The 12,177-nt window shown below is 41.8% G+C and overlaps 1 pseudogene; it reads left to right on the top strand.

Moving 5' to 3' along the window:
* Nucleotides 1-1,884: 1,884 nt before the first annotated feature.
* Nucleotides 1,885-2,825, top strand: LOC113896364 (annotated as a pseudogene).
* The last annotated feature ends 9,352 nt before the right edge of the window (nt 2,826-12,177 follow it).

The raw sequence follows: 12,177 nt of genomic DNA, 5'->3' as shown, positions 1-12,177 counted from the left end.
TCACGTCTGACTCTGCGACCCCATGGACTGTAGCCCACAAGGCTCCATGGGATTTCCCAGGCAAGAATACTGGGATGGGTTGCCATTCCTTTTCCCAGGGATCTCCCTGACCCAAGGGATCGATCTTAGATCTCCTGTGTTGGTAGGCAGATTCTTTACTGCTGAGCCACCAGGAATCACATTTGTTGGGGAGGTACAAATCATTTTTATAATGAAAAAGATAAATCATAGTACCTTCCTCTAAAAGAAAGGAAAATTACCAAATATTAGAGAATAACCACAATGGTTTCAGATTTATGATACCAAGAGTTAGAAAATATCATTAGGCCTTTGAGAAATCTTGGTCAAGGAAAATCAAACAAAAAGAAAGTTAATTTTTTGAAGAGATTGGTTTATGTGGCTCAAAATTCAAAAGGTACCAAAAACAGTGAAAAATGTCCCTTTTATTCCTATTTCTTAGCAGTAAAGTCCTCTTTTTGAGGCTAACATTGCACTAATTTTGTATGGATTCTTGAAGAGAAATTTTATGCACAGATAGACATCTATGTTACTTCCTCAACTCTTGTCTGCACACTAGTAATCATACTGTTTTTTTTAACCTAGCAAAATAGCTTGCAAATTGTTCCCCACAGTGCAATAGTGTTAGAATATTTAAAGGAATGGATTAATGATATTATTTTTTACCTTGAGATAGAAGAGAATCTGAGCTTATAATTTTCAGCAATACCTGAGATTTGCAAATCTGAGCAGGCTCAGTATAAGGTTAACCACAGAGTTAAAAATCCTCTGAGAAAATAAAGTCATCCAACTAAGCTTGAGAGCTTCCCTGTTAGCTCAGCTGGTAAAGAATCTGCCTGCTATGCAGAACTGGGGGAGACCCTGGTTCAATTCTGGGTCAAGAAGATCCTCTGGAGAAGGGATAGGCTACCCACTCCAGTATTCTGGCCTGGAGAATTCCATGGACTGTATAGTCCATGGGGTCTCAAAGAGTCAGACATGACTGAGCCACTTTCATTTTCACTTCTTAACCAGGCTTGATGTGTATAAAGAACTGACTAGAATTTAATCATAGATTTTAAAACGCCTTGGGATTTCCCTGGTGGTGCAGTGACTAAAACTCTGTGCTCCCAATGCAGGGGGCCCAGGTTCGATTCCTAGTCTGGCAACTAGATCCCACATACTTCAACTAAGAGTTTGCATGTCACAGCTAAAGATCCCAAGTGCTGCAACTAAGACCAGGTGCAGCCAAATAAATAAAATAAATAAATTAATACTAAGAAAATAAAGTGCTGGAGGCATGATGCATGCATGTGTGCTAAGTTGCTTCAGTCGTGTCCGATTCTTTGTGTCCCTATGGACTGTAGCTTGCCAGGCTCCTTAGTCTATGAGATTCACTAGGCAAGAATACTGGAGTAGGTTGCCATGCCCTCCTCCAGGGGATCTTCCCGACCCAGGGATCACACCCACATCTCTGACATTTCCTGCATTGGTAAGCGGGTTCTTTACCACTAGCACCACCTGAGAAGCCCATGATGGTTCCTAGAAAAAAACAATAGCACTTGTTTTCATTTGTTAATTGTATTATTGGAAAAAAATGTACAGTATTTAGAAGTTATTCAAAAATTACTTGGAGAAGGAGGAAATGAGTAGAGGAACTTGAAGTGAAGAATTATTTACATTAAAAAAATTTTTTTTGGCTGCCTCACCCGGCATGCAGGTTCCTAGTTCCCCGACCAGGGGTCGAACCTGTGCCCCTTGCAGTGGAAGCATGGAGTCTTAATTCCTGGACCACCAGGGAAGTCCCTAAATATTTTTAGAATTTAAGGCATAGAAGAAAATTTCTCTCAAACAAATGATGTCTGTGTATCCACTTCATAGTAACTCATGTCTATATTTTCCAGTACACTTATCAACAACATAGAATCAGAAAACCAGACAGACGTCTCAGAATTCCTCCTCCTGGGCCTCTCTGATAATGCAGACCTGCAGCCCCTCCTGTGTGGGCTCTTCCTGTCCATGTACCTGGTCACCATGCTCGGGAATCTGCTCATCATCCTGGCCGTCAGCTCTGACCTCCACTTCCACACTCCCATGTACTTCTTCCTCTCCCACGTCCTTTGCTGACATCTCTTTCATCTCCACTATAGTCCCCAAGATGCTGTCGAGCATCCAGACAGAGAACAAAGCCATCACCTATGCAGGCTGCCTCACTCAGATGTATTTTTTCATGGTTTTCATTTGTACAGACAATTTACTCCTGACCATCATGGCCATCTGCCACCCACTGTATTATGTGATCATCATGAACCCCTGTCTCTGTGGTCTGCGGCTGCTTCTCTCTTTGTTCGTTAGCATTCTGAATGCCCTGATCCACAGTCTGATGGTGTTGCAGCTGTCCTGCACAGACTTGAAAATCTCCCACTTCTATGAACTTGCTCAGATCCTCAAACTTGCCTGTTCTGATACTCTTATCAAGGACATCCTGGTGTATCTGGTGACTAAGCTGTTACATGTTGGTCCTCTCTCAGGCGTAATTTCCTCTTACATGCAGATTGTCTCCTTCATCCAGGGAATCCCATCCATTGGTGGGAGGTATAAAGCTTTTTCCACCTGTGGATCTCACCTCTCTGTCATTTTCTTAAATTATGAGACCTGTGTTGGGATCTACCGTAGTTCTGCAGCTACTCTCTCTCCCCCAGGAAGAGGGAAGTGTGATGTACACTGTGATTATTCCAATGATGAACCCCTTCATCTACAACCTAAGGAACAGAGACATAAAGGTAGCCTTGAGGAAATTCATCTCCAGAACGTTTTCTTTTTCATGATTCTGTCATCAACTTTTGGTGTGGGCTTCTAGAATGAGTCAAAGGGAATGAAATATTGGGTATGCCAGAATTTCTGTTTCTTTCAAAATTTAATTCTAGTAAAGTTTTCAAGTCACGTATTTTAAATCCTACTATCCTGGGAATTCCCTAGCAGTCCAGTGGTTAGGACTCCATGCTTCCACTTCAAGGGGAATGGGTTTGATCCCTGATCAGGGAACTAAGATCTCCCAGTTTGCTGAAATGCACACTCCCCAAAAAATCCTTCTATCTTGTGTTTTACTACCTGTCATTTATCAAGCAACTTAACTGAGTTCAGTTTGATATCTATAAAATAGGCAAAATATTACATACTTAATAGTGAAACAGGAAATATATGTGTACAGAAATTTATCTAGATTAAGCACTAGTAAAATCAAATGTGTAATTATCAGGTGCCAACAGAAGTCAATTAATCTCCATAAAGCTGGAGGAAAAAAATCATTATTATCAGGTGTGCAGTTCATGTGTTTGTATACTTGTGAACACGCATTTGCTTTAGCATTATACATTGATAAGCCAATTCTCATTTCATCCTCTTCCTTTTGAGTCATCTTCATTTTCCTCATTTATACAGATACATTGATTAGAATAAAGTGAATTGAGAGTTTTTTTTTCATCCATAAGTTATATAGAAATGCGTTTCTTCGTTTCCAAATATGTGGAGAGGATCTATTTTTATCCCTTTGTTAGTGGCTTTTAGTATCATTGCATTGTGGCTAGAGAACATACTCTGCACAATTTAAATTCTTTGAAATTTAAGTGTGGAATGCAGCACTTGTGCTCAAACTTAGTAGATGATCTGTTTGTGCTTAAAGATTATTTCAGCAGTGATCAAGTGCATTTTCTGTATATGCCCACCCATTAGGTCAATCATGTTGAAATCTGACTTTTTTGTCTCCTTGTTGTATCAATCATCAAGTCAGTTCAGTTCAGTTCAGTTCAGTCACTCAGTCGTGTCCAATTCTTTGTGACCCCATGAATCGCAGCACGCCAGGCCTCGCTGTCCATCACCAACTCCCGGAGTTCACTCAGACTCACGTCCATTGAGTCGATGATGCCATCCAGCCATCTCATCCTCTGTCTTCCCCTTCTCCTCCTGCCCCCAATCCCAGCCAGCATCAGAGTCTTTTCCAATGAGTCAACTCTTCGCATGAGGTGGCCAGAGTACTGGAGTTTCAGCTTTAGCATCATTCCTTCCAAAGAAATTCCAGGGCTGATCTCCTTCAGAATGGACTGGTTGTATCTCCTTGCAGTCCAAGGGACACTCAAGAGTCTTCTCCAACACCACAGTTCAAAAGCATCAATTCTTTGGTGCTCAGCTTTCTTCACAGTCCAACTCTCACATCCATACATGACCACAGGAAAAACCATAGCCTTGATTAGACGAACCTTTGTTGGCAAAGTAATGTCTCTGCTTTTGAATATGCTATTTAGGTTGGTCATAACTTTCCTTCCAAGGAGTAAGTGTCATTTAATTTCATGGCTGCAGTCACCATCTGCAGTAGATGATCTGTTTGTGCTTAAAGATCATTTTGGCAGTGATCAAGTACATTTTCTGTATATGCCCACCCATTAGGTCAATCAGCTATTTGTTGTTATTCAGTTGCTAAGTGGTGTCTGATGCTTTGCAACCCCATGGACTGCAGTGCCCCAGGATTCCCTGTCCTTTACTATCTCCCAGAGGCAGATATAAGTATACATGTATCCCCTCCTTCTTGAACCAAATCACCCCACCCACCCGACACATTGAATTTGACTATTTTTGCTCATAGTTCAATCATTAGATACTGAATACAAATTCAGAATTGTTATATCTTTCCTGTGCATTCAGTCTTTTATCTTTATGAAGCTGCCTTTGTTATCCCTGGGTGTATTATTGCATTAAAATCTACTTTGTCTGATAGTGAAAAGTGAAAGTGAAAAAGTTAGTTGCTCAGTAGTGTCTGACTCTTTGCAGCCCCATGGACTATAGACCACCAGGCTCTTTTGTCCATGGAATTCTCCAGGCAAGAATCCTGGAGTGGGTTGCCATTCCCTTCTCCAAGAGAAAAAATTTTAGAGAAAAAATTGTAGCCTTAAAAAGTGTGTTAAAGCTTGAAATTTTATTTAATAAACATAGTAAGGTATTAATAAGAATAAATGTAGCAAACTCAAAGAATAAAGCAGGAAACAATGATCACAAAAGAACAAATTAAATTAATTTTGAAGAAGTGGAGTAGTAGAGAGAAAAAAACTGAAATTTGGTTTCTTGAAAAAATACTAATAAAGCAATCTCTAGCAAGAATGATAAATTTAAAAGTTTACACAAATTAGTATTGGTATTAATTAGTATTAGTATTAATTGCCAGTCCAGAAGTTAATTCAGAAAGGTGAATTCTCCAGGCCAGAATACTGGGGTGGGTTGCTATGCCCTCCTCCAGGGGATTTTCCCAACCCAAGGATCAAACCCAGGTCTCTTATGTCTCCTGCATGAGCAGCTGGTCTCTTTACCATTAGCGCCACCTGGGAAGCCCAGAAAGGTGGGACATGGATGTTTATTATATTAGGGTCCTGCCCTCTTTGTGTTCAACATATTCCACAATATGGAGAAGGAAATGACAACCCACTCCTGTTTTCTTGCCTGGGAAATCATAAGAACAGAAGAGCCTGATGGGCTACAGTCCATGGGGTCACAAAGAGTCAGACAACTGAAGTGGCTTAGCACACACACATGCATGTCATAGTCCAGGCATTGCCTATCGCCCCTGTATTCTGTGTAGTGTGCTTGAACAGGTACCAGTTCTCTCCTCTTCTAGTGCATCTTGTTCCAAGTGACTCATACATTCTTGCTTTGAACAGGCTTGATACTTGAAATCCCAGCAGTTGAAGCAGTGGCAGGGTCAAAATGTGAAATCAACAGAATGAATGCCTTTAGCAGTGGTTGGAGAGAACAAGACTCCTACTCACACATGGTCAAAATAGATGGATGCACAATGGATCAAAGTCATGGCTGGTCTAGGGACAGTTTCCATGGAAGGCATGGGCTTCCTTGAGGCCTCGTATCCCCAGCCACCCCAAGATTCTCCAATTGCTTTTCCTTATCTGGTTGATGTTATTATTCCTCCCTTTGGCATTTCCTGGGCTTCCCTAGCGGCTCAGCTGGTAAAGAATCCGCCTGCAATGCGAGAGACCTGGATTCAATCCCTGGGTTGGGAAGATCTCTTGGAGAAGGAAAAGGCTACCCACTCCAGTATTCTGGCTTGGAGAATTCCATGGACTACAGTCCATGGGGTTGCAAAGAGTCGGACACGACAGAGTGACTTTCACTTCACTTCTCCAAGGGATCTTCCTGACGTGGGGTTTGAACCTGGGTCTACTATATTGCAGGCAGAGTCTTCACTATCTGAGATAGTAATGCACCATAGTTACCCAAGGTTTTTCTGGCATCTCCCAGGTGGTGAGCAACCTGGCTGTAGCCCACACTGGTTTGCTTTCAGTTCCTCCCTATTCCCCAGAGACATTCCTTTGGGCTGCTAGCCTAAAAGGAGATCCTTACCCTCACTGTTCACCCCTGATCCTGCAGCACTTAAAGCTCACACTGGTCCCTCAGCTTCCCTTGTAGACCACCTCAAGGGTGAAACCAGCACCAGCGTCTGACTCACCACACTCTGGAGCCCTTTCTTCTAGTATACATGCAGCATTTTCTTTTTTTGTGTAAGTTTAATGTGTACAAGGTACTAATTTGCAAAATGCTCATATCTTGCAAAACGGTTACATTCATAGTATTAGCCATCATCTCTACCATACCACATAATTACCACATTTTTTTGTAGTAAGAACATTTATGATTTACTTTCTTAGTAACTTTCAAGTATAAAATACATTTTTTTTGCTTTCCTTAATATTTTAATATAATTTGTTTCCTCTGTAATTCTATGTATTTTATTAAATGTGTAAAAATACTAAACTATTAAATGCATATAAATATAAATTACTCTAAGAAGGGGTTGATAAAGTTTTGCTTTTGTTGTTTTTTGTTGTTTTGGCCACACCCTGTAGCGTGTGGGTTTGCCAGGTTGCCTTAGAGGTAAAGAACCGCCTGCCAATGCAGGAGACATAGAGACACAGGTTTGATCCCTGGATTGGGAAGATCCCCTGGAGGAAGAAATGGCAACTCACTCCAATATTCTTGCCTGGAGAATCCCATGGACAGAGGAGCCTGGCAGGTTACAGTCCACGGGATCACAAAGGGTTGGACGTGACTGAGCAACTGAGCACACACACAATGGTATCTTATAGTAAACTAGGCATTTATATGCATGGCTCAAATATTAACATATAAAAGTGAGTGATAATAGCAAATTTTACCTGTGCTGCTGGAAAATGCTGAGAAGATGCTGTCATGCTGTACCATGTGGAATCTTAGTTCCCTGACCAGGGTGGAACCCTTTTGTCCCTCTGCATTGGAAGCACAGAGTCGTAACCATGGGACTAACAGGGAAATTCCACAAGTGAAGCCTTCTGGGAGGAGCAAGACTCATTATTGCCTGGAATTACCCTTTGACTTTTGAGTCCAAGGAGACTTTTTGCCATGTGTAGTGTCTCCCTTGGGAGAATGCAATGACACCCCACTCCAGTACTCTTGCCTGGAAAATCCCATGGACAGAGGAGCCTGGTAGGCTGCAGTCCGTGGGGTCACTAGGAGTCGGAGACGACTGAGTGACTTCACTTTCACTTTTCACTTTCACATACTGGAGAAGGAAATGGCAACCCACTCCAGTGTTCTTGGCTGGAGAATCCCAGGGACAGGGGAGCCTGGTGGGCTGCTGTCTATGGGGTCGCACAGAGTCAGACACGACTGAAGTGACTTAGCAGTAGCAGCAGTGTCTCCCTTATCCTTTACTCAGACAGGGTTTTTGCTTCTCTTTGTCCTTGTCATGGTTATTCCCTTGAGGTGTTTACGAGAGAAAAAAAATGGCTATTTACCCTGTTTCCATTGTTACTTGCATTTTTTAGATCAATCAGGGGGCTGTTTGTAAATTCCTCAACTGGAGCCCACCTATCTCTTGCCTCAGGAAATGCAAAGTGGAGGCTTGTTGTTCAGTTGCTCAGTCCTGTCCGACTTTGCAACCCCATGGACTGTAGCACACCAGGCTTCCCTGTCCTTCACTGTCTCCCGGAGCTTGCTCAAACTCATATCCATTGAGTTGGTGAAGCCATCCAACCATCTTGTCCTCTGTTATTCCCTTCTCCTCCTGCCTCCAATCCTTCTCAGCATTAGGGTCTTTTCTAATGAGTCAGTTCTTTGCATCAGGTGGCCAGAGTATTGGAACTTACTCAGCATCAGTCCTTCAAATGAATATTCAGGATTGATTTCTTTTAGGATTGACTGATTGGATCTCCTTGCAGTCCAAGGGATTCTCAAGAGTCTTCTCCAACACCACAGTTCAAAAGCATTAATTTTTTAGTGTTCAGCCTTCTTCATGGTCCAACTCTCACATCCGTACATGACTACTAGAAAAAGCATAGCTGTGACTATACAGCGCTTTGTTGGCAAAGTAATGTCTCTGCTTTTTAATATGCTGTCTGGGTTTGTCATACCTTTTTTTCCAAGGAGCAAGTGTCTTTTAATTTCATGGCTGCAGTTACCATCTGCAGTGATTTTGGAGCCCCCCAAAATAGTCTGTCATTGTTTCCATTGTTTCCCTATCTATTTGCCATGAAGTGTTGGGACTGGATGCCATGACCTTCATTTTTTGAACGTTGAGTTTTAAGCCAGCTTTTTCACTCTCTTCTTTGACCTTCATCAAGAGGCTCTTTAGTTCCTCTTTGCTTTCTTACATAAGGGTGGTTTCATCTGCATATCTGAGGTTAAAGAGGAGGCTGGCTAATTTTAAATGTCCAACTGGAGTCCATTTATTTCTTGCCTCAAACCTAATAGGTTGGGGTTCAGGGAGCTTCCAGGTTGGAACGAAAGAACTCATCTATGTGCTCGGACAGTGGAGCTCCCTAAACTCTCAGAGAACAGAATTTCCTGTGCTAAAGACCCTCTGGACCCTGACCTGTGTATATATCTATCTGATAGTACATTCGTATTCTTTAGTATCCTTTATAATAAAGCAGTGATCTAATAACTTATTTTCTTGAGTTCTGCGAGCTACTCTAGCAAATTGAGCAAATCAAGGATGGCTTTGCGGGAACTTGCAATGTATAACCAATTAGTCAGACTTATTCTCAAAAGGTGTGCTGCTATTTTACCATTACCCTATTGCCACACCCTGACTCTGCCTCCAATCGTCATTCTATTCACGTTTGGCACCAGATAAAGTCTTTTCTGGGAGATTATCCTGTGCATTTTGAGAAGTTTAGCTGCACCCCCAGATGACACCACTAGATGCCAGTAGCACTCCACCCAAAACCAGTTGTGCCATTTAACAAAAGTCTCCAGTTCAGTTCAGTCGCTCAGTCGTGTCCGACTTTTTGTGACTCCACTGACTGCAACACGCCAGGCTTCCCTGTCTATCATCAACTCCTGGACCTTACTCAAACTCATGTCCATTGAGTCGATGATGCCATCCAAACATGTCATCCTCTGTCGACCCCTTCTCTTCCCGCCTTCAATCTTTCCCAGCATCAGGATCTTTTCCAGTGAGTCAGCTCTTCGCATCAGGTGGCCAAAGTATTGGAGTTTCAGCATCAGTCCTTCCAATGAATATTCAGGATTGATTTCTTTTAGGATTGACTGGTTGGATTCCTTGCAATCCAAGGGACTCTCAAGAATCTTCTCCAAAACCACAGGTATACCTGTGGCGGATTCATTTCGATATTTGGCAAAACTAATACAATATTGTAAAGTTTAAAAAAAAAAAAAAAAAGCGTCAATTCTTTGGTGCTCAGCCTTTAAGCTCCAAATCTCACATCCATAAATGACTACTGGAAAAACCATAGCTTTGACTAGATGGACCTTTTTTGGCAAAGTAATGTCACTGCTTTTTAATATGCTGTCTAGGATTGTCAGGAAGCAACAGTTAGAACTGGACATGGAACAACAGACTGGTTCCAAATAGGAAAAGGAGTACGGTCAAGGCTGTATATTGTCACCCTGCTTATTTAACTTATGTGCAGAGTACATTTAGAGAAACGCTGGATGAAGCACAAGCTGGAATCAAGATTGCCGGGAGAAATATCAATAACCTCAGATATGCAGGTGACACTGCCTTTATGGCAGAAAGTGAAGAAGAACTAAAGAGCTTCTTGATGAAAGTGAAAGAGGAGAGTGAAAAAGTGGCCTTAAAGCTCAACATTCAGAAAACTAAGATCATGGCATCTGGCCCCATCACTTCATGGGAAATAGATGGGGAAACAGTGGAAACAGTGGAAACAGTGGCTGATTTTATTTTTGGGCTCCAAAATCACTGCAGATGGTGACTGCAGCCATGAAATTAAAAGACGCTTACTCCTTGGAAGGAAAGTTATGATCAACCTAGACAGCATATTCAAAAGCAGAGACATTACTTTGCCAACAAAGGTCCGTCTAGTCAAGGCTATGGTTTTTCCAGTAGTTATGTGTGGAAGGATGTGAGAGTTGGACTATAAAGAAAACTGAGCACCAAAGAATTGATGCTTTTGAACTGTGGTGTTGGAGAAGACTCTTGAGAGTCCCTTGGATTGCAAGGAGATCCAATCAGTCAATCCTAAAGGAAATCAATCCTGAATATTCATTGGAAGGACTGATGCTAAAGCTGAAACTCCAATACTTTGGCCACCTGAGGTGAAGAGCTGACTTATTTGAAAAGACCCTGATGCTGGGAAAGATTGAGGGCAGGAAGAGAAGGGGACGACAGAGGATGAGATGGTTGGATGGCATCACGAACTCAATAGACATGAGTTTCTGTAAGCTCCGGGAGTTGGTGATGGATAGGAGGCCTGGCGTGCTGCAGTCCATGGGGTCACAGAATCGGACATGACTGAATGACTGAACTAAGGCTTGTCATAGCTGTTCTTTAAAGGAGCAAGTGTCTTAATTTCATGGCTGCAGTCACAATCTTCATTTTGGAGCCTCCCAAAATAAGTCTGTCACTGTTTCCATTGTTTCCCCATCTATATGCCATGAAGTGATGGTACCAGGTGCCATGACCTTCATTTTTTGAATGTTGAGTTTTAAACCACTTTTTTCACTCTCCTCTTTGACTTTCATCAAGTGGCTCTTTAGTTCCTCTTTGCTTTCTGCCATAAGGGTGGTGTCATCTGCATATCTGAACTTATTGATATTTCTCCCTGATATCTTGATTCCAGCTTGTGCTTTATCCAGTCTGGCATTTTGCATGATGTACTCTGCATATAAGTTAAATAAACAGGGTGACAATACATAGCCTTTGCAAATTTGTAACCAGTCTGTTGTTCCATGTCTGGTTCTAACTGTTGCTTCTTGACCTGCATACAGGTTTCTCAGGAGGCAGGTAAGGTGGTCTGGTGTTCCCATCTCTTGAAGAATTTTCCATAGTCTGTTGTTGTGATTCACACAGTCAAAGGCTTTGGTGCAGTCAGTGAAATAAGACTTTTTTTTTTAATTCTCTTGCTTTTTTGATGATCCAGCAGATGTTGGCAATTTGATCTCTAGTTCCTCTGCCTTTTCTAAATCCAGCTTGAAGATCTGGAATTTCATGGTTCATGTGCTGTGAAGCCTGACTTGGAGAATTTTGAGCATTACTTTGCTAGTGTGTGAGATGAGTGCAATTGTTCAGTAGTTTGAGCATTCTGTGGCATTGCTTTTCTTTGAGATTGGAATGAAAACTGACTTTTTCCAGTCCTGTGGCCACTGCTGAGTTTTCCAAATTTGCTGGCATATTGAGTGAAGCACTTTCACAGCATCATCTTTCAAGATTTGAAATAGCTCAATTGGAATTCCATCGCCTTGTTCCTAGTAATGCTTCCTAAGGCCCACTTGACTTCATGCTCCAGAATGTCTGGTTCTAGGTGAGTGATCATACCATCATGACTATCTGGGTTGTGAAGATCTTTTTTATATATTTCTTCTGTGTATTCTTGCCACCTCTTCTTAATATCTTCTGCTTCTGGTAGGTCCATACCATTTCTGTCCTTTATTGAGCCCATCTTTGCATGAAATGTTCCCTTGGTATCTCTAATTTTCTTGAAGAGATCTCTAGTCTTTCCCATTCTATTGTTTTCCTCTATTTCTTTGCATTGATCACTGAGGTAGGCTTTCTTATCTCTCCTTGCTATTCTTTGGAATTCTGCATTCAAATGGGTATATCTTTCCTTTTATCCTTTGTTTTTCACTTCTCTTCTTTTTTCAGCTATTTGTAAGGCCTCC

The sequence above is a fragment of the Bos indicus x Bos taurus genome, chromosome 7 (assembly GCF_003369695.1).
Source record: "Bos indicus x Bos taurus breed Angus x Brahman F1 hybrid chromosome 7, Bos_hybrid_MaternalHap_v2.0, whole genome shotgun sequence".
Classification (NCBI taxonomy): domain Eukaryota; kingdom Metazoa; phylum Chordata; class Mammalia; order Artiodactyla; family Bovidae; genus Bos; species Bos indicus x Bos taurus.
The sequence above is the reverse complement of the archived record's forward strand: the minus strand, read 5'-3'. Positions and strand labels throughout refer to the sequence as shown.